At 41.1% G+C, this 22,091-nt stretch overlaps 1 protein-coding gene across 1 annotated transcript in view; it reads right to left on the minus strand.

The window, feature by feature from the left end:
* LOC141098562 (cytochrome P450 2C23-like) overlaps positions 1 to 22,091 on the minus strand; it is a 77,391-nt gene that overhangs the window by 55,161 nt on the left and 139 nt on the right. Inside the window, exon 2 of the mRNA XM_073586462.1 lies at positions 20,692 to 20,756. The gene's annotated coding sequence lies outside the window, so the exon portion shown is untranslated. The remainder of the gene's footprint in view (positions 1 to 20,691; positions 20,757 to 22,091) is intronic.

Genomic DNA, 22,091 nt, shown 5'->3' on the forward strand with positions numbered 1-22,091 from the left:
TTTTTTCTTTTTTACCTGATTACAGCCACTTTCTTCAGCTAGAGATGGTGATACTGAAGTGGTGGCTACATGTGGCTGCTGGACCTGAGGGACGACCTCCATGCTCCCCTCTGTACCCTCTGTGCAAAGCTGCTCGGATGTTACCTGAGCGGACCCCTGGTGGACCTCTGACCTGGTCAGTATTGTCCCTGACATTAAAGCCTCCTCCTCCTGAGCCTCTGTCCCTGTCACTAACTCCTCATCAGGAAGGAGCTTGCATATATTGTGCCAGGCATCTGGACAGTCCCTGTGAGGGTGGCCGATCTCCCCACAGAGATTGCACTTGATGTTCTGGCAATCTGCCGCTAAGTGGCCGACTTCCCCGCACAGGCTGCACTTTACCACGGTACAGGTGTTTGCCAGGTGACTCACTTTACCACACTTAAAACACTTTCGTGGCTGCCCAGGGTAGAAGCAAACCCCCTTCTCCCTCCCGATAAAGAAGGAGTTGGGTAAGTGAGCCGTGATGTTGTTGTGCTGGCGCAATTTCACCAGCACCTTCCATCCACCGGTCCATATACCGTCCTCATCCCTGTTTTTGGTGAGGTCGGAGACAAGGTCACAATGCCTCCGGAGCCACACCACAATGTCCTGCGGGGGAACAGCCTCATTCCAAAAGATGATGTTAACCGTGGCGGTATCCGGCTTAGATATTGGAATGAAGCTGAACTTATTCCAGCCATCAGCGTCCCTGAACTTGGGGAAATTGGCCCAGAATCTGTCCAGATCAGACATAAGCTTAAAGCTGATATCATAGCCCTGTCTGTCTGGCAGATTGATGACCGCCAAGATATTAACCGGTGCAAACCCCATCTGGCGGCACAGAAGCTCCCTGACCACCAGCCTCCTCTCCGGCAGATCCTCCTTGGCACCTCTGTGCCTGAACCGCACCACATTCCTCCTTTTGAAAGCCTGCCTGGTGTAATTGGCGCCGGAGGTAAAGGACGGAGCGCCGCGGCTCCAAACATTACTGGGAGGGACCTGTGGGGCCACACTGGGCTGACTGACAGGGCGAGGGTCTGCAGCGGAGGGGCCTGTTGCACCTTGTGTGCTGGAAACCAAAGGGGGGAAATCACAGACATTTTGCACATTTATATCAACTTCATCATCAATCTCAATAGCATCATCAGGATGCGCAATGTCCACCACAGTCTCTGTACCCCCTTCAGCCCCCAACCCCACATGAACAGTATCAATATCCCCAGAATTAGTGCTCTCCTGGACACCAACAGTAGATGCAGTCTCATGTCCACTGTCTTGCTGTTGTGCTGGGCATTCTGGGACTTGTGGTACCGCTGGGATCTGAGCCTCTTGCTCCTGCTTGGGGTCTGCCGCAGGTAGTTGCGGCTGCTGGTGTAGTATCTGACCCTCCTTAAAACAGAAGCTAGCGGGCTGCAGCACCGGCCGTACCTGCTGCCGGGTCCCACCTGGGACAATGTCTGTGCGGGAACCAGCACAGTCCTGCGCGCAGGACCTAAACCGCTCCTGGTTCCTATATGTCTCTGCCAGGGGCCCCATCCTCGCCAGCACACAGTCTATGTCCCGCACCACAGTTGCCAGCTCTACCCCCAGTGCATTCAGTCTCTGGTCATATACAGAGTGATCCCCAGGATTAGCAGCCTTCACCTTGTAAATGCAGTCAATTTCCATTTGCAGAAGATTCCTCTGCTGCTGCAACTCACCCATCCTCCTGACCAGTCCTGGTATCTCCTCTGCCAGCTGTAGCTCCGGGGCACGTGGCGGCTCCTTCTGGGGTCTTGCTTTAGGGGTTGACACATTAGTTTTTAATGTCGCTGGTTTTGTGACTCCAGCCTCCGCAACACTTTTACCGCTGCCACCAGCCTGCAATCTCGTGCGTCCAGAGCTCGCCATGCTGGTCACCACATGTCCCAGCTGAAGGTTCTCCTGGAGTGTTTGCTTCTCCAGAGATGTCCGTCTGTGTCTGCCTGGAGTGAGCTGCACACCTGAAGCTGGTGATGGACTCTGCCTCACCTTCTGTGCAGCCACCTGCCCTCCAGCACTCAGGTTCTCAGCAAAAGATGCCTTCTGGGATTTCCTTCCAGGCTCTGGACACTGTTTGCATTGACTGGCGGACTGTTTAACAGAAACATCCTTACACACAGACAAAGCTTTCTCCTGTTTCTTTCCCGTACTGAGCTTCAACACAGGATCTTTCTCCATGCTGTTGGGACTTCCATTCTGTGGTTTAATTTCCCCAGAGGCAACTCTGGGATATCCATCCACATGAGAAGGTTGGGAGTTGCCTCCCAGTGTAGGCCTGGAAGCCAGGGCCTTGCTTGGGGAGCTTCCCCGCCCAGGGTGGCCCCTCCCAGGGCTTGCTCCAGACATGAGGAGAACCACAGACACACAACCTCACAGCTAGGAGGCAGTATTATAGTAGTTAAATTCTTGTACATAGGAGCAGTATTATAAAAGTTATATTCTTGTACATAGGAGCAGTATTATAGTAGTTATATTCTTGTACATAGTAGCAGTATTATAGTAGTTATATTCTTGTACATAGGGGCAGTATTATAGTAGTTATATTCTTGTACATAGGGGGCAGTATTATAGTAGTTATAAATAGTAGCAGTACTATAGTAGTTATAATCTTGTACATAGGGGCAGTATTATAGTAGTTATAATCTTGTACATAGGGGCAGTATTATAGTAGTTATATTCTTGTACATAGGAGCAGCATTATAGTAGTTATATTCTTGTACATAGGAGCAATATTATAGAAGTTATATTCTTGTACATAGGAGCAGTATTATAGTAGTTTTATTCTTGTACATAGGGGCAGTATTATAGGAGTTATATTCTTGTACGTAGGGGGCAGTATTATAGTAGTTATATTATTGTACATAGGGGCAGTATTATAGGAGTTATATTCTTGTACATAGGGGGCAGTATTATAGTAGTTATATTCTTGTACATAGGAGCAGCATTATAGTAGTTATATTCTTGTCCATAGGAGCAATATTATAGTAGTTATATTCTTGTACATAGGAGCAGTATTATAGTAGTTATATTCTTGTACATAGGGGCAGTATTATAGTAGTTATATTATTGTACATAGGGGCAGTATTATAGGAGTTATATTCTTGTACATAGGGGGCAGTATTATAGTAGTTATATTCTTGTACATAGGGGGCAGTATTATAGTAGTTATATTCTTGTACATAGGAGCAGTATTATAGTAGTTATATTCTTGTACATAGGAGCAGCATTATAGTAGTTATATTCCCGTACGTAGGATCAGTATTATAGTAGTTATATTCTTGTACATAGGGGACAGTATTATAGTAGTTATATTCTTGTACATTGGAGCAGTATTATAGTAGTTATATTCTTGTATATAGGAGCAGTATTATAGTAGTTATATTCTTGTACATAGGAGCAGTATTATAGTATTTATATACTTGTACATAGGGGCAGTATTATAGTAGTTATATTCTTGTACATAGAGGCAGTATTATAGTTGTTATATTCTTGTATATATTAGCAGTATTATAGTAGATTTATTCTTGTAAATAGTGGGCAGTATTATAGTAGCTATATTGTACATAGAGGCAGTATTATCGTAGTTATATTCTTATACATAGGGGCAGTATTATAGTAGTTATATTCTTGTACATAGGAGCAGTATTATAGTAGTTATATTCTTGTACATAGGGGCAGTATTATAGTAGTTCTATTCTTCTACATAGGAGCAGTATTATAGTAGTTATAATCTTGGATGTAGGAGCAGTATTATAGTAGTTATATTCTTGAACATAGTAGCAGTAATATAGTGGTTATATTCTTGTACATAGGGGCAGTATTATAGTAGTTATATTCTTGTACATACGGGGCAGTATTATAGTAGTTATATTCTTGTACATAAGAGCAGTATTATAGTAGTTATATTCTTGTACATAGGGGGCAGTATTATAGTAGTTATAAATAGTAGCAGTATTATAGTAGTTATATTCTTGTACATAGGAGCAGTATTATGTAAGTTATATTCTTGTACATAGTAGCAGTATTATAGTAGTTATATTCTTGTACATAGGAGGCAGTATTATAGTAGTTCTATTCTTCTACATAGGAGCAGTATTATAGTAGTTATAATCTTGGATGTAGGAGCAGTATTATAGTAGTTATATTCTTGAACATAGTAGCAGTAATATAGTAGTTATATTCTTGTACATAGGGGCAGTATTATAGTAGTTATATTCTTGTACATACGGGGCAGTATTATAGTAGTTATATTCTTGTACATAAGAGCAGTATTATAGTAGTTATATTCTTGTACATAGGGGGCAGTATTATAGTAGTTATAAATAGTAGCAGTATTATAGTAGTTATATTCTTGTACATAGGGGCAGTATTATAGTAGTTATATTTTTGAACATAGGGCCAGTATTATAGTAGCTGTATTGTACATAGAGGCAGTATTATCGTAGTTATATTCTTGTACATAGGGGCAGTATTTTAGCAGTTATATTCTTGTACATAGTAGCAGTATTGTAGTAGTTATATTCTTGTACATAAGAGGCAGTATTATAGTAGTTATATTCTTGTACATAGGAGCAGTATTATAGTAGTTATAATCTTGGACGTAGGAGCAGTATTATAGTAGTTATATTCTTGAACATAGTAGCAGTATTATAGTAGTTATATTCTTGTACATAGGGGCAGTATTATAGTAGTTATATTCTTGTACATAGGAGCAGTATTATAGTAGTTATATTCTTGTACATAGTAGCAGTATTATAGCAGTTATATTCTTGTACATAAGGGCAGTATTATAGTAGTTATATTCTTGTACATAGGAGTCATTATAGTAGTTATATTCTTGTACATAGGAGGCAGTATTATAGTAGGTCTATTCTTGTATTTAGGAGCAGTATTATAGTAGTTATATTCTTGTACATAGAAACAGTATTATAGTAGTTATATTCTTGTACATAGTAGCAGTATTATAGTAGTTATATTCTTGTACATAGTAGCAGTATTATAGTAGTTATATTCTTGTACATAGGAGGCAGTATTATAGTAGTTCTATTCTTGTACATAGGAGCAGTATTATAGTAGTTATAATCTTGGACATAGGAGCAGTATTATAGTAGTTATATTCTTGAACATAGTAGCAGTATTATATTAGTTATATTCTTGTACATAGGGGCAGTATTATAGTAGTTATATTCTTGTACATAGTGGGCAGTATTATAGTAGTTATATTCTTGTACATAAGAGCAGTATTATAGTAGTTATATTCTTGTGCATAGGGGGCAGTATTATAGTAGTTATAAATAGTAGCAGTATTGTAGTAGTTATATTCTTGTACATAGGGGCAGTATTATAGTAGTTATATTTTTGAACATAGGGCCAGTATTATAGTAGCTATATTGTACATAGAGGCAGTATTATAGTAGTTATATTCTTGTACATAAGAGCAGTATTATAGTAGTTATATTCTTGTGCATAGGGGGCAGTATTATAGTAGTTATAAATAGTAGCAGTATTGTAGTAGTTATATTCTTGTACATAGGGGCAGTATTATAGCAGTTATATTCTTGTACATAGGAGCAGTATTATAGAATTTATATTCTTGTACATAGTAGGAGTATTATAGTAGTTATATTCTTGTACATAGGAGGCAGTATTATAGTAGTTATATTCTTGTACATAGGAGGCAGTATTATAGTAGTTCTATTCTTGTACATAGGAGCATTATTATAGTAGTTATAATCTTGGACGTAGGAGCAGTATTATAGTAGTTATATTCTTGAACATAGTAGCAGTATTATAGTAGTTATATTCTTGTACATAGGGGCAGTATTATAGTAGTTATATTCTTGTACATAGGAGCAGTATTATAGTAGTTATATTCTTGTACATAGGGGGCAGTATTATAGTAGTTATAAATAGTAGCAGTACTATAGTAGTTATATTGTTGTACATAGGGGCAGTATTATAGTAGTTATATTTTTGAACATAGGGGCAGTATTATAGTAGTTATAATCTTGTACATAGGGGCAGTATTATAGTAGTTATATTCTTGTACATAGGAGCAGCATTATAGTAGTTATATTCTTGTACATAGGAGCAATATTATAGTAGTTATATTCTTGTACATAGGAGCAGTATTATAGTAGTTATATTCTTGTACCTAGGGACAGTATTATAGTAGTAATATTCTTGTACATAGGAGCAGTATTATATTAGTTATATTCTTGTACATAGTAGCAGTATTATAGTAGTTATATTCTTGTACATAGTAGCAGTATTATAGTAGTTATATTCTTGTACATAGTAGCAGTATTATAGTAGTTATATTCTTGTACATAGGAGGCAGTATTATAGTAGTTCTATTCTTGTACATAGGAGCAGTATTATAGTAGTTATAATCTTGGACATAGGAGCAGTATTATAGTAGTTATATTCTTGAACATAGTAGCAGTATTATATTAGTTATATTCTTGTACATAGGGGCAGTATTATAGTAGTTATATTCTTGTACATAGTGGGCAGTATTATAGTAGTTATATTCTTGTACATAAGAGCAGTATTATAGTAGTTATATTCTTGTGCATAGGGGGCAGTATTATAGTAGTTATAAATAGTAGCAGTATTATAGTAGTTATATTCTTGTACATAGGGGCAGTATTATAGTAGTTATATTTTTGAACATAGGGCCAGTATTATAGTAGCTATATTGTACATAGAGGCAGTATTATCGTAGTTATATTCTTGTACATAGGGGCAGTATTATAGCAGTTATATTCTTGTACATAGGAGCAGTATTATAGAATTTATATTCTTGTACATAGTAGGAGTATTATAGTAGTTATATTCTTGTACATAGGAGGCAGTATTATAGTAGTTCTATTTTTGTACATAGGAGCATTATTATAGTAGTTATAATCTTGGACGTAGGAGCAGTATTATAGTAGTTATTTTCTTGAACATAGTAGCAGTATTATAGTAGTTATATTCTTGTACATAGGGGCAGTATTATAGTAGTTATATTCTTGTACATAGGAGCAGTATTATAGTAGTTATATTCTTGTACATAGGGGGCAGTATTATAGTAGTTATAAATAGTAGCAGTACTATAGTAGTTATATTGTTGTACATAGGGGCAGTATTATAGTAGTTATATTTTGAACATAGGGGCAGTATTATAGTAGTTATAATCTTGTACATATGGGCAGTATTATAGTAGTTATATTCTTGTACATAGGAGCAGCATTATAGTAGTTATATTCTTGTACATAGGAGCAATATTATAGTAGTTATATTCTTGTACATAGGAGCAGTATTATAGTAGTTATATTCTTGTACCTATGGACAGTATTATAGTAGTAATATTCTTGTACATAGGAGCAGTATTATATTAGTTATATTCTTGTACATAGTAGCAGTATTATAGTAGTTATATTCTTGTACATAGGGGCAGTATTATAGTAGTTATATTCTTGTACATAGGAGCAGTATTATATTAGTTATATTCTTGTACATAGGGGCAGTATTATAGTAGTTATATTCTTGTACATAGGGGCAGTATTATAGTAGTTATATTCTTGTACATAGGAGCAGTATTATAGTAGTTATATTCTTGTACATAGGAGGCAGTATTATAGTAGTTATAAATAGTAGCAGTATTATAGTAGTTATATTCTTGTACATAGGGGCAGTATTATAGTAGTTATATTTTTGAACATGGGGCAATATTATAGTAGTTATATTTTTGTACATAGGGGCAATTTTTATTGTAAAAACCAAACAAATCCAAATAACATTCCTCCAATAATACAAAACTGAATTCACTAGGATTGTACATACATTCATTACATATCCAGGTTATACATATCAAATTAACTTAGAGTCCATACTCGTAGTTTGAGGAGAGAAAAAAAAAAAAAACACTTTGCAAACAGAGCTCATCATGTTCCTACCCAGTGACTCATCCTTCTCTATCTTAACATTTCCTAATTTCTCCTAATGATTTTCCCTATCTGAGTTTGGACATTATCTGGTTGACAGCGTCACAGATCTGAGTTGGAGTTATTCTGTTCACCACCGGTCTCCATCTCAGATTCTACCCGAGTGCCCTCAGGTAAGGGCTTCCGCTTTGGCGGAGGACAGTCCTCTACGTCCCTATCACACTCTGCGTCAATTCTTTTAAGGTCATCTTCAAAATCGCCGTCAGACTCAGACAGAACATCAAACCTGTTAGATACGACCATTACACCTGCAGAACTCTGGAATTTCTTCCCGGCTCCTTGGCCAGTGTCATACCCCTCAGGTTTACGGGAGGCCTTGTCCTTTTTCTTCCTTTTCTGATTATTGCTATACTCTTCAGACACAGATGGTAGCACTGAAGTAATGCCTTCCTGTGACCGCTGCCCCTGAGGTACAACCTCCATACTCCCCTGTTCTCTCTCTGAACCCTGCTGCTCTGGTGTTAGCTGAGTAGACCCCTGGTGGACCTCTGGTCTGGTCAGTATTTCCCCTGACAGTAAAGCTGCCTCCTCCAGAATCTCTGCCCCTGCCACCAAGTCCTCGTCAGGAAAGTCCTTACAGATATTGTGCCAGGCGTCTGGACAGTCCCTGTGAGGGTGACCGATCTTCCCACAGAGGTTGCATCTGATGTTCTGGCAGTCTGAAGCTAGATGGCCGACCTCCCCACACAGGCTGCACTTCACCACAGTACAGGTATTTGCCAGGTGACCTGCCTTGCCACATTTAAAGCACTTACGAGGCTGCCCAGGATAGAAACACACACCCCTCTCCCTCCCAATAAAGAAGGAGTTGGGTAAATGGGCAGTGATGTTATTGCATTGGCGCAGCTTCACCAAAACCCGCCACCCTCCCGTCCAGATCCCATCACTGTCTCTGCTTTTGGTGAGGTCAGAGACCAGGTCACAGTGCCTCCGGAGCCACACCACAATGTCCTGCGGGGGAACAGACTCATTCCAGAAGATGACACTTACAGTGACAGTATCTGGCTTAGAGATAGGAATAAAGCTGAACTTACTCCAGCCCTCCGAGTCTCTAAACTTGGGGAAACTAGACCAGAACCTGTCCAGGTCAGACAGAGCTTAAAGCTGACATCATAGCCCTGCCTGTCTGGAAGATTAATCACTGCCAGGATGCTGACTGGCACAAACCCCATCTGGTGGCACAAGAGCTCCCTGATGACAAACCTCCTGTCTGGCAGGTCCTCCTTGGCACCTCTGTGCCGGAAACGCACAACGTTTCTCCGTTTAAACGCCTGGCCTGTATAGTTGGTACCAGAGGTAAAGGACGGAGCACCACGACTCCAGGCATTACTGGGGGGACCGTGCGGGGTCACATTGGGTTGACTGACGGGGTGAAGATCTGCAGCAGGAGGGGCAGCCACACCTTGTGTGCTTGAAATTAAAGGGGGGAAATCACAGACATTATCATGCACATTGTTATCATCAACATCAATGTCATTATCAGACTGTGCAGCGTCCACCAAATATACTGTGCTCCCCCAAGCCCCCAGCCCCCCAGATACAGCGCGGTTATCCCCAGCATCAGAGCCCTGCTGGGCACCATCAGTAATGACCGGCACATGTCCACTGCCCAACTGTTGTGCTTGGCATTCTGAGACTTGTAGTCCCTCTGCTGGAAAATGCAGTCCATGCTGCTGCTTGGAATCTTCTGCAGGCTGCTGTGCTGGGCATTCTGAGACTTGTGGTACACCTGCTGGAATCTGCATAACATGCTGCTGCTTGGGGTCTGCCGCAGGCTGCTGCGGCTGCAGCATTTGACCCTTTTGGAAGCAGAAACTTGCAGGCTGCAGCACTGGCCGCACCGGCTTCTGGGGCCCACCTGGGACAATGTCTGAGCTGGAACCTGCAGAGTCCTGCTTGTGTGACATAAACAGTTCCTGGTTCCTATAAGTCTCTGCCAGGGGCCCCATCTTCTCTAGGACACAGTCCATGTCCGTCACCACTTTTGCCAGCTGTATACCAAGCATGTTCAGAGTCTGATCACAAAAGGTGTGATCCCCACCAGGATTAGCAACCTTTACATTATAGCCCATTTCTATTTGCTTCTGCAGCAAGTCTTTGTGCTGCTGTAACTCACCGAGCCTCTTGACCAGTCCTGGGATCTCCTCTGCGACCTGAAGCTCAGGTGCACATGGCGTCTCCTCCTGGGATCCTGCTTTCAGCAATGTCCCTGGATGCTTGAAACCAGACGTCTCCTTAACTTTCACCACCGCTGGTTTCGTGGCTCCAGGCTCCACAGCACTTCTACTGCTGCCACCTGACTGCGACCTTGTGCGCCCAGAGCCCGCCATGCTGGCCACCACATGCTTCTGCTGCAGGTTCTCCTGGAGCGTCTGTCTCTCCAGTGAGGTTCTCCTCTGCCTGCTGGGAGTCAGCTGCACACCTGACGATGGTGATGGCACCTCCTGAGCTGCAGGCTGCTTTCCTCCATTCAGCTTCTCACCAGTAGATTTCTTCTGGATTTCTCCTAGTTGTCCTTCACTCTGCTTGCCTTGGCTGGCCGACTGCTTAACTGGAACTTTCTTACCCACAGCCATGGCTTTTCCTTGTTCCGTTACTTTTTGCACTTTCACAGCTTCATCTTTCTTGCTGCTGGTGCTGCTACTTCCATTCTGAGCTTTCTTTCCATCAGAAACAACTTTGGGACTTGCATCCGCCTTAGACACAACTTGAGCGTTACTTCCAAGTGTAGGCCTGGAAGCCTGGGCCTTGCTTGGGGAGTTACCCCGCCCAGGGTGGCCTCCCCCTGGGCTTGCTCCAGACATCAGGAGAGCTACAAACACACAACCTCACAGCTAGGAGGCAGTATTATAGTAGTTATATTCTTGAACATAGTAGCAGTATTATAGTAGTTATATTCTTGTACATAGGGGCAGTATTATAGTAGTTATATTCTTGTACATAGGGGGCAGTATTATAGTAGTTATTTTCTTGTACATAGGAGCAGCATTATAGTAGTTATATTCTTGTACATAGGGGCAGTATTATAGTAGTTATATTCTTGTACATAGGGGGCAGTATTATAGTAGTTATATTCTTGTACATAGGAGCAGTATTATAGTAGTTATATTCTTGTACATAGGGGGCAGTATTATAGTAGTTATAAATAGTAGCGGTACTATAGTAGTTATATTGTTGTACATAGGGGCAGTATTATAGTAGTTATATTTTTGAACATAGGGGCAGTATTATAGTAGTTATAATCTTGTACATAGGGGCAGTATTATAGTAGTTATATTCTTGTACATAGGAGCAGCATTATAGTAGTTATATTCTTGTACATAGGAGCAATATTGTAGTAGTTATATTCTTGTACATAGGAGCAGTATTATAGTAGTTATATTCTTGTACATAGGGGCAGTATTATAGGAGTTATATTCTTGTACGTAGGGGGCAGTATTATAGTAGTTATATTCTTGTACATAGGAGCAGTTTTATAGTAGTTATATTCTTGTACAAAGGAGCAGTATTACAGTAGTTATATTGTTGTACCTAGGGACAGTATTATAGGAGTTATATTCTTGTACATAGGGGGCAGTATTATAGTAGTAATATTCTTGTACATAGGAGCAGTATTATATTAGTTATATTCTTGTACATAGTAGCAGTATTATAGTAGTTATATTCTTGTACATAGTAGCAGTATTATAGTAGTTATATTCTTGTACATAGGAGGCAGTATTATAGTAGTTATAAATAGTAGCAGTATTATAGTAGTTATATTCTTGTACATAGGGGCAGTATTATAGTAGTTATATTTTTGAACATAGGGGCAGTATTATAGTAGTTATATTTTTGTACATAGGGGCAGTGTTATAGTAGTTATATTCTCGTACATATGAGGCAATATAATAGTAGTTATATTTTTGTAGATAGGTGCAGTATTATAGTAGTTATATTTTTGTACATAGGGGCAGTATTATAGTAGTTATATTCTTGTACATAGGGGCAGTATTATAGTAGTTATATTCTTGTACATGGGGAGCAGTATTATAGTAGTTATATTCTTGTACATAGGAGCAGTATTATAGTAGTTATATTCCTGTACATAGGAGCAGTATTATAGTAGTTATATTCTTGTACATAGGAGCAGTATTATAGTAGTTATATTCTTGTACATAGGGGCAGTATCATAATAGTTATATTCTTGTACATAGGGGCAGTATTATAATAGTTATATTCTTGTACATAGGGGCAGTGTTATAGTAGTTATATTCTTGTACATAGGAGGCAGTATAATAGTAGCTATATTCTTGTACATAGGGGGCAGTATTATAGTAGTTATATTCTTGTACATAGGGGCAGTATTATAGGAGTTATATTCTTGTACATAGGGGGCAGTATTATAGTAGTTATATTCTTGTAAATAGGAGCAGTATTATAGTAGTTATATTCTTGTATATAGGAGCACTATTATAGTAGTTATATTCTTGTACATAGGAGCAGTATTATAGTATTTATATACTTGTACATAGGGGCAGTATTATAGTAGTTATATTCTTGTACATAGAGGCAGTATTATAGTTGTTATATTCTTGTACATAGGGGCAGTTTTATAGTAGTTATATTCTTGTACATAGGGGCAGTATTATAGTAGTTTTATTCTTGTAAATAGGGGGCAGTATTATAGTAGCTATATTGTACATAGAGGCAGTATTATCGTAGTTATATTCTTGTACATAGGGGCAGTATTATAGCAGTTATATTCTTGTACATAGGGACAGCGAGGAACAGGTGGCTAGGCCAAAGCCCCATAGCTGAGGTCTTGTGTACACAATGGAGTGACGTCCTGTTCCGTCGGTCCCTCACACTGGACTCAGTACCGTGATAGACACGTTTAAGCACGGGAAATCCTCCTGGCTCTCAGACTTCGCTGAGACGTCCCGTGCAGCTGTTGTCGGTGCCACCGTTGGAACCCTGAGGAGCTGCATCCAAGAAGACTACAGACTGATAAGTTGCATCTCTTTATTACTGAACATTTGTTCATCCCTGACCTACCCTGCCACACTCTCAGTTCTACCCCTTCCAAAATTCCTTTCCCGTCCTTCGTCCTATTACTACCCTTCCGTTACCTTTCAATCTCTCACTCCCTGTGTGGAGTATATTCCCTGTTTAATAAATACTTTAACTCTTGATCTGTCTCTTGTCCATAGCGACATCCCACATTCCTGCAAATTCTACAGGTATGCCGAGCATGCTGATTCCTGCCCACTTGCATGAAGAGATAACGCCACCTTTCTGAGGTTGATGAGGGAATGCCCGCCCGTGTCTGGGGTAAGAGCATACGTGGCATCAGTTTGAAAGGGTCTAGCATGCCGGCGCACAGGAACGAGCCGCCAGGCTCTGGGTAAGGCATCATACTCAGTTGCGAGAGACTCCCATGATTCGAGTGCAAGTCTCTCGCATGAAAACCTGTCGTCGGCACTGGGACCGGATCGTGCGGCTACATGTATTTCTACATGTGCTGAGCAGTCATCCCAGGTCAGATTGGTGCTTATCTACAGCATTATAGAATGCTGTAGATAAGCCCTGAAAGGCAGTGGCCACATCTTGTATTGGCAAAAAAAAAGCTGGTTCCCTTTATCCCTGTTCTGCCTTCCGGCATACTATACCGTCCATGTGGCCCAGCACAATTTGACCATGGACGGTCTAGTACGTCATAGCAATTGGCCGCGAAGATGGGTGGTGTGCGGCCGCCGATCGCAGCCAGGTGTCAGCTGATTCTCAGAGCTGACACCTGGCGCTAAGTGCCTGGAGCAGTCACAGACCCCTCCTGGTACTTTAACCCCCGAAATTCTACGATCGAACGCGATTGCAGCTTTCCAGAAGCAGGCACAGGGCTGACAGCCTGTCTACCTTTGGATCAGAGATCCCGCGGCATGACACGGTGTCCAGATCGCTGCCATGGTAACCCGATGTTGTCTTGGTGACATCCGGGTTACCGGAGCTAAAAAAACTTCCTGTTATGCACAGTACATAATCAGCAAGCCTATCTGTGTCAGTGCAGTAAGTGCAGTGCTTACAGCTTCTAGAGCATGCAGATGCTACTTCATCTGCATGCTATAGAAGCAATCAGCTTGCAAAAAAATGATTGTTCCATAGTGGGAAAAAGTGTAAATGTTTGCATAAAGTATAAAAATAATAATAACTGTAAAAATATTACAAAAATAATAATAATAAAAATATATATTCTATAACTAAATAAATATTTGAATGAAAAGAAAATCTTAACAATAAAAGTACACATATTTGGTATCGCCGTGTCCGTAATGACCCGACCTATAAAACTATCCCACTAGTTATCTTCTTTAGTGAACACAATAAAAAAAAAAGGCAAAAAAATGCTTTATCATCATACTGCAGACCAAAAAGTGGAATAACACGCGATCAAAACTACGGATAGAAATAAACATGGTACCGCTGAAAACGTCATCTTGTCCTGCAACAAACAAGCCTCCATACAGCTCCATCATCAGAAAAATAAAAACGTTATATCTCTCTGAATAAAGCGATGCTGGTTTTTGTTTTTTCTGCCTCCCAAAAATCGGAATAAAAAGCGAACAAAAATGTCATGTGCCCAAAAATGGTACCAATAAAAACACCAACTCGTCCCACAAAAAACAAGACCTCACATGACTCTGTGGGCCAAAATATGGAAAAATAATAGCTCTCAAAATGTGGTGATACAAAAACTATTTTTTGCTATAAAAGCGTCTGTTAGTGTGTGACAGCTGCCAAACAGAAAAATCCGCTATAATGCCATTTTCACACATCCTGATATTTCCGGTAGAGGGGATATCAGTGTACATGTGTAATAATTGCAGCACACATGTACCACAGTACCACAAAGATGGGTGCCAAGGAAGAAGCGTTACAGTAAGCGGGTGCTGAACACGGCTCTCATCATTCTCCCCTTGGGGGTTCAAAGTGCTCACCTCACATCGAGATAAGTTCTTTTGGGGGTCTAGTTTCCAAAATGGGGTCATTTGTGGGGGGTTTCCACTGTTTAGGAGCATCAGGGGCTCTCCAAACATGGCGTCCGATCTTATTTTCAGCCAATTTTGCGTTGAAAAAGTAAAACGGCGCTCCTTCCCTTCTGAGCTCTGCTGTGCGCCCAAACAGTGATTTATTCCCACACATGGAGTATCAGCATACTCAGGACAAATTTCTCAACAACTTTTGGGGTCCAATTTCTCCTGTTACCTTTGGGAAAATAAAAAATTGGGGATGAAAAAATCATTTTTGTGGAAAAAATATAATTTTTTATTTTTACGGCTCTGTGTTATAAACTTCTGTGAAGCACTTGGGGGTTCAAGGTGCTTACTACACATCTACATAACTTCTTTATGGGGTCAAATTTCCAAAATGGTGTCACTTGTGGGGGGTTTCCACTGTTTAGGCACATCAGGGGCTCTCCAAACGTGACATGGCGTCCGATCTCAGCCAATTTTGCATTGAAAAGTCAAACGGCGCTCTTTCCCTTCTGAGCTCTGTTGTGCGCCCAAACAATGGTTTACCTGCATATATCGGGTATCAGCGTACTCAGAAGAAATTGCACAACAACTTTTCATGCCTAATTTCTCCTGTTACCCTTGGCAAAATAAAAAAAAATGAATCTGAAGTAATTTTTTTGTTTACGAAAGCTAAATTTTTTTTTTTTTTTTTTTTTAAACATTGCAAAAATTCCTGAAGGGTAAGTAAACTTCTTGAATGTGGTTTTGAGCACCTTCAGGGGTGAAGTTTTTAGAATGCTGTCATGTTTGGGTATTTTCTATCATATAGACCCCACAAAGTTCCTTCAAATGTGATGAGAACCTATGTATTGGACTCTGTGCATGTGCTGTGGCTCTGACACAGCCACGATACGTGCAGCTGCAGCGTCGATTAGCTGATCAGCCGATGCGCTCCATGTTTCCGGGTTCCCTCTGTAGTTTATTCGGTAAGCGCTATAGCTTGCCGAATAAGCAGGGACCCAAACAAATTCACTCAATTCTACTCCTGATCTTCATCAGGAGTTTAATATTAGTGGGAAATTCCAGGACAACATCCCAGTGAATAAAAAAAAAGGCGCCCATGAGGTCTGCTGTGATGAATACCAAAGCAAAAAAGGTTGACCGAAAAATGGTTTCAATCTTCTACTGACAAAATAATCTGCTGAGATGTAAAGGAGCTAGAAGTCTCAAGGTTTTATGAAAGGACAAAGATTTTATGAAATCCCGAAACCAATCCCATGTAAGATGATGCCTACATTTCCAGGCAGGATATTTTTTTTCTGTCTTTCATAGGCACATCACGCATGACAATTCTAGTATTTCAGCTGCTTCCACTTGGAAAATCCTGGCTCGAAATACAGGCAAATAATTTGATTTTCTATTTTACTTGTATCATAACATGAACATACTGTAACGGTCTTCAGCACTGAAACAGAGGAGTTCATGACCCATTAAATCTATCCACCTTTTCTGGGAATTTAAGGGGAAACTGCAGTCTGATTGATCCTGAGCTTAAAAAAAATAACTGACTTGGAAGTGTTTTGAGAAGGTTTTCATAAAGAAAATTAGTTGTTTTGCTGTTGCTTGTCACCTGTCCCAATGGCAATGATAGCTATATTTCTTATTAATAGGAACTATTAACTATATTTTAGGAGCTTAGTTTTAATATGTCAAAGATTAAAACATCTTCAACTTGAGAATGGGAGGAGTGTGAAAGTGACGATGGCTATTTCTTGCTATTGCGCTTCTATGGCATGACCCGTAGAAGCACAATAGCGCAAAACAGCCGTTGTCGCTCTCATACTCCTTCTCCCATTCTCCCGATGGAGATGTTTTAATCTTTGAAATAAATACTGGATTTTACAGATCGGTGAGTGCCATCCATTTTTCTTTTCATATGGACTATTAGTATTGTTGTTTTCCGGGTAGGCACACGAAGGTCCTGGTTTTAATGCCGACAGCGTTTTGGCTCACCAATGGAATATTGTGCCTGAAGCTAGCTTCACACTAGCGTTTGCGGGCGCAGCGCAGGGCCGCCACTAAGCCCCGCCCTTGCCATGCCCCCTCCGGTCATCTACTCCTCCAATCGCATGTCTGTGCATGCGATCAGCGTACCCTATACTTAGCGTTTGGTGTGCTGATCGTGAGCTCGTCTGATTTTGCTGGCGCTGCACCCTTTTGGCGCTACGCCCAGCGCACAAGAATGCAACACAATTGCTAGTGTGAAACTAGCCTACAGTGTATTAGCGGTGCGGATCGCTTTGTTGCTTGTGTGGACTTTAATATGTCAAAGTTATGTCATTTTATGCAACATGTCAATGCAGTTACACTAATTTTCAGGTCCATTTACATTTTTTTATGTATGAGTTATACATACGTCGGCGAGCAGGCGAAGCCTCGATATCCATACACTTGTGTGAAGTGAGGCTGAGCCCTTTAGTCAGTCACGTCTACTAGACGGCCACATCACTAGACGGGTCTCTGCTTTGGCGCAATACAAGTGAAGGGAACGAAGCTGCACCCAATGGCATGGGGGTAAGTATAACTCATTCATACTCTCTGTTCCTAGGTCTGAAACTGGAGAATTCTTGCAGCGCACAAAGCATGCTCTAGGAAGATCCTGAAAACATGACCTGTTAGTGGGTCTTGAGGACTGGAGTTGAGAAACACTGCTTAGCAGGTTTCAGAGGAACCCAAGCCTTCACCTTCAAATCTAAATCCAGGGATCTGGACTTATTCCGGGCCCCCTTTGTTACAGCTACAAAGTGGCTACTGGCTAGATGCATGAATGTCATCTTCTCAATTCTGACTTTTTTTCCGCATTGACTTGCATTGGGGTCAGGTTTCGGACGAAGCTCCGACTTTTTTTGCAAAAATTTTGTTTCATGAAACCCGATCCGACCAAAGTCGGTCAACTCTAGTGGTGGCGCTTTGTTATAAACGTGCTGATATTCACGTAGCACTTTGGTCACGGATTCTGAAAAACTGAAAACTGGGAGGGTTTTCCTTTTATTTGGTGCAAATTTCACATTTGTATCATCTTTTGTTGCTTTCCTGTGACTGGTCAAAAGTGCACCATAACTTTACGGACACACTGCTACTTTCACACTTGCGTTTTTTTGCGCTGCACTGCGTGCGCAGTGCAAATGCACATAAAAAAACGCATCATGCGTTTTTATGCTTTTTTAGTTTTTTGCGCATGCGTTTTCTTGCGCTGATGTGCGCATGACCATGCGCACGTCAGCGCACCCATAGACTTTAATGGGTGTTTGGGTGAATTTTGTGCGCATTGCGTGCGCATGCGTTTTTTTGAGACAGGTCGGGCGCTCAAAAAATGCAACAGGATGCATTTTGTGCGCCCGGGCGCACACTACAAAAAACGCATGCGTATACAAATGCATGCCAATGCGCACCCATGTTATTAATAGGAAAAAAAGCAGGTGCAAAAACGCAGCGCAAAAAAACGCAAGTGTGAAACCAGCCTTAGATAGGCATTGGGCAACCTTCACACAGCCTTTGGTTTGGTCCAAAAAGGGGCAGTTTTATTGTTTTTATAAAATTCCAATGGGTTCTACACAAAAAAAACCTCTTCTGCACACAAATGTGTCACAGTAAACATACAGATCATTTAGCTGCCACATATATGTCAGGTAAGGCTCACCAGAACAGATTACAGCCCACTCTCCACGCGCAAACGTTATACTGTACAATAAAGAGTCGAGATTCCATAAATCTAGGTATCCTCTTCAGCTCCAGCAGCTTCCGGCACGAAACAGAAGTATTCAACTCCATGGGCAGTTTGCACTAAACCGGTTGCAGCTTCCACACGTTCTTCGCAGTTCCAACACACAGACGGCGGAGCATTCCTAACTGACTCATGCAGTCTTTATTCAGAAAAAGACTCTGGCTTGTCTCTCTTCCAGTTATAGCTCACACTTGACTCTGCTCAAAATCCAGCCGGCTGACCCACTTAGTAAACACAGGCCCTGATTCTTGGAAAAAAAGCCAGGCCAGGCGGGTCTAATTAAGACCTGTGCTACAATTTAACCCAGTCTTGGCTTTTCTACTATATATACAGTATATATACGGTATATTTTTTGCCTAAAATACAAGAGACACGTTTCATATTTAACTTTGGGCCTTTTAAAGAGCATTGCTTCCATAAGCACAAACTAACAAGTAAAATTGGCATCCTGACTACATATAAAAAACCACATATGCTACAAAAGGCATGTAGTCACAAACAAGTGCCCAGATAGATGGCTCATATACACAATACACACTCCCTACATAGTCAAACTTATTATAGTGCACAAGCTACAATATACAGGGGTTGGACAAAATAATGGAAGCACCTAACGTTTTGGCATCATAATCTTCGAACATGCTATAAACATGCAAACCGTGACATATGGTAATGTTTTGTAGTTGATTATTTGTGTTGTGATATGCGAATGTAAATTAACTGCTTGTTTTACAGAATTGTAATAACATTGATGAAAACCTGATACCAACGGCAGACCTCTCGGATTTTCAAAGAGGCCAAATTGTTGGTGCTCGTATGGCAGGCGCTAGTGTAACAGAAAGTGCCCGAATGCTTGGCATGTCAAGAGGTACTGTCTCCAAAGTAATGACTGCGTTTGAAAGAGAAGGAAAATGTCCACAGCAAAGCACAGGTCCGGCTGAAAGTCGAAGTTGAATGAGAGAGACCGTCGAACTGTAAAGCGAATTGTGAGAGAGGATCGCAAGACCAAGGTTCCAAAAATCACTGCTGAGCTCAATGAACACCTAAAGAACCCAGATTCCACGAAAACTGTTCGTCAGGAGCTGCACAAATCTGGATTCCACGGAAGAGCTGCAATTCGAAAACCGCTGCTCTCAATGACAAATGTTTCCAAGCATTTAGAGTGGTGTAGAAACCTCCAGAATAGGTCCCTAAAGCACTGGAAACATGTGATATTCTCAGGCGAATCATCGTTTACCCTATTTCCGACCTCCGGCCGAGTGTACGTTTGGAGACAGCCGAAAGAAGCATTCCATCCAGACTGCCTTCTCCCAACCGTAAAACATGGCAGTGGTTCTGTGATGATCGGGGGTGGTATTTCGTGGAGATCGGCTGGGCCAATGATATCCCTTCATGGAAGAATTAACAGCCGCGATTATTTAGGCATTTTGGGCGACCAAGTGCATCCTATGGTTCAAGCACTGTTCCCGGAGGGGAACACCATCTTTCAGGATGATAATGCACCAATTCTTACTGCTAGAATCGTTAAAGCATGGCATGAGGAACATTATAATGAAGTTGAGCATCTCATCTGGCCCATACAATCCCCAGACCTCAACATTATTGAGCATTTATGGCCGATTTTAGAGTTTCAAGTTAGATGTCGCTTTCCGCCGCCATCGTCGCTCAAAGAACTGGAGGGTGTTTTAACTGAAGAATGGGCTACAATTCCTTTGGAAACAATTCACACCTTGTATGAATCCATACCTCGGAGAAGTGAGGCTGTAATCGCCACAAAGGTGGACTTACACCATGTTAAACTAACTTTTGTTGATGTTTTCAGGTGTTTTCAATATTTTGTCCAACCCCCTGTATACTACCCTAGACACGAGTCACTACTCACAGACAAGTCGAGAGACTGGGTAGTCAAATGTTCCGGGGTCATATACCAAGAGAGCACGTCGTAAACTAAAGGGAAAAGAAAAAGGCATAGTCACATCATGGTTCAAGGTCAGAATACCAGGAAGATAGCAGACTAAAACAATGGGGCTAGACAAATGAATGGTCAGAGTAAGGTTCAAGGACAGGCAGCAATAGATCATGTACCACTGAGCAAATGCTGCTACTGGCAGAGATCTGGAACTGAGAGCTAAGCTAAGTAGCTGGGTAATCACTTAGGCTGGTTTCACACTTGCGTTTTTTGCGCTGTATTTTAGCGCTAAAAAACGCATGCGCTTTTTTTCCCTATATTTTGCATGGGATGCTCTTATGTGCGCATACACATGCGTTTGTATGCGTTTTTACGCTCATGCGTTTTTTGTGGTGTGCGCTCGGGCGCACAAAATGCATCCTGTTGCATTTTTTGGGCGTCCGACTTGCCTCAAAAAAACGCATGTGCGCGCAATGTGTTTTTTTTACAGCAAGACACCCATTGTAAGTCTATGGGTGCGCATACGTGTGCATTGGCATGCTCATGTATGCTTTTTTTTTGCGCATGCGTTTTTTTGTCGACCATTGGTTAGACAATGGAAATTAGGAGTTTGGGTTAGAGTTGGGGTTAGTTAAGGGGTTTAGGGTTAGGGTTTGGGTTAGGGTTAGTATGGTTTGGTTAAGGGTTAGAGTTTAGGGTTAGTTAGGGTTTAGGGTTAGGGTTTGGGTTAGGGTTAGTAGGGTTTGGTTAAGGGTTAGGGTTAGTATGGTTTGGTTAAGGGTTAGGGTTAGTATGGTTTGGTTAAGGGTTAGGGTTAGTAAAGTCATGGTTTGGGTTAGTGTTAATCCTAACCCTATCTTGATTTTTTTGGTGAGGCCACCTAATGTTGGAAAAAAACGCAAACGCGGTAAAAACACACTAAAAACGCATACAAACGCATAAAAACGCTGCGTTTTTTCATGCATGCGCATAAAAATGCTTGAAAAAAACGCAGCATTTGTATGCGTTTGTATGCGTTTTTTCCATGCGTTTTTTTGCGGGAAAAACGCGCTGCAAAAAAAAGCAAGTGTGAAAGTAGCCTTAGAAAAGGGAACACTTGAATGAAGCTCAGCACATCCCAGTCTCAGATTGGATGGCTAAGCTGTCAATCAAAATACCGACAGCTCAGCCCGCCCCTGCACTAGATTGGATGACTGAGCTTTCACCCAAACTGACAGCTCAGCATGACCCTGATTCCATAGGGCTGTAAAACTGTCACTCACTGCAGGTGGAGCAATCATGATACTATTATTGTGGAGAACTAGGTAAGATGTATATGAGATAGATTGAGACATTTAAATAAAGAATTCAAGAAAAATGTAAGAAAAGCCATC

The sequence above is a fragment of the Dendrobates tinctorius genome, unplaced genomic scaffold (genome assembly GCF_039654945.1).
Source record: "Dendrobates tinctorius isolate UK_male_01 unplaced genomic scaffold, ASM3965494v1 ptg000093l, whole genome shotgun sequence".
In the NCBI taxonomy this organism is placed as follows: domain Eukaryota; kingdom Metazoa; phylum Chordata; class Amphibia; order Anura; family Dendrobatidae; genus Dendrobates; species Dendrobates tinctorius.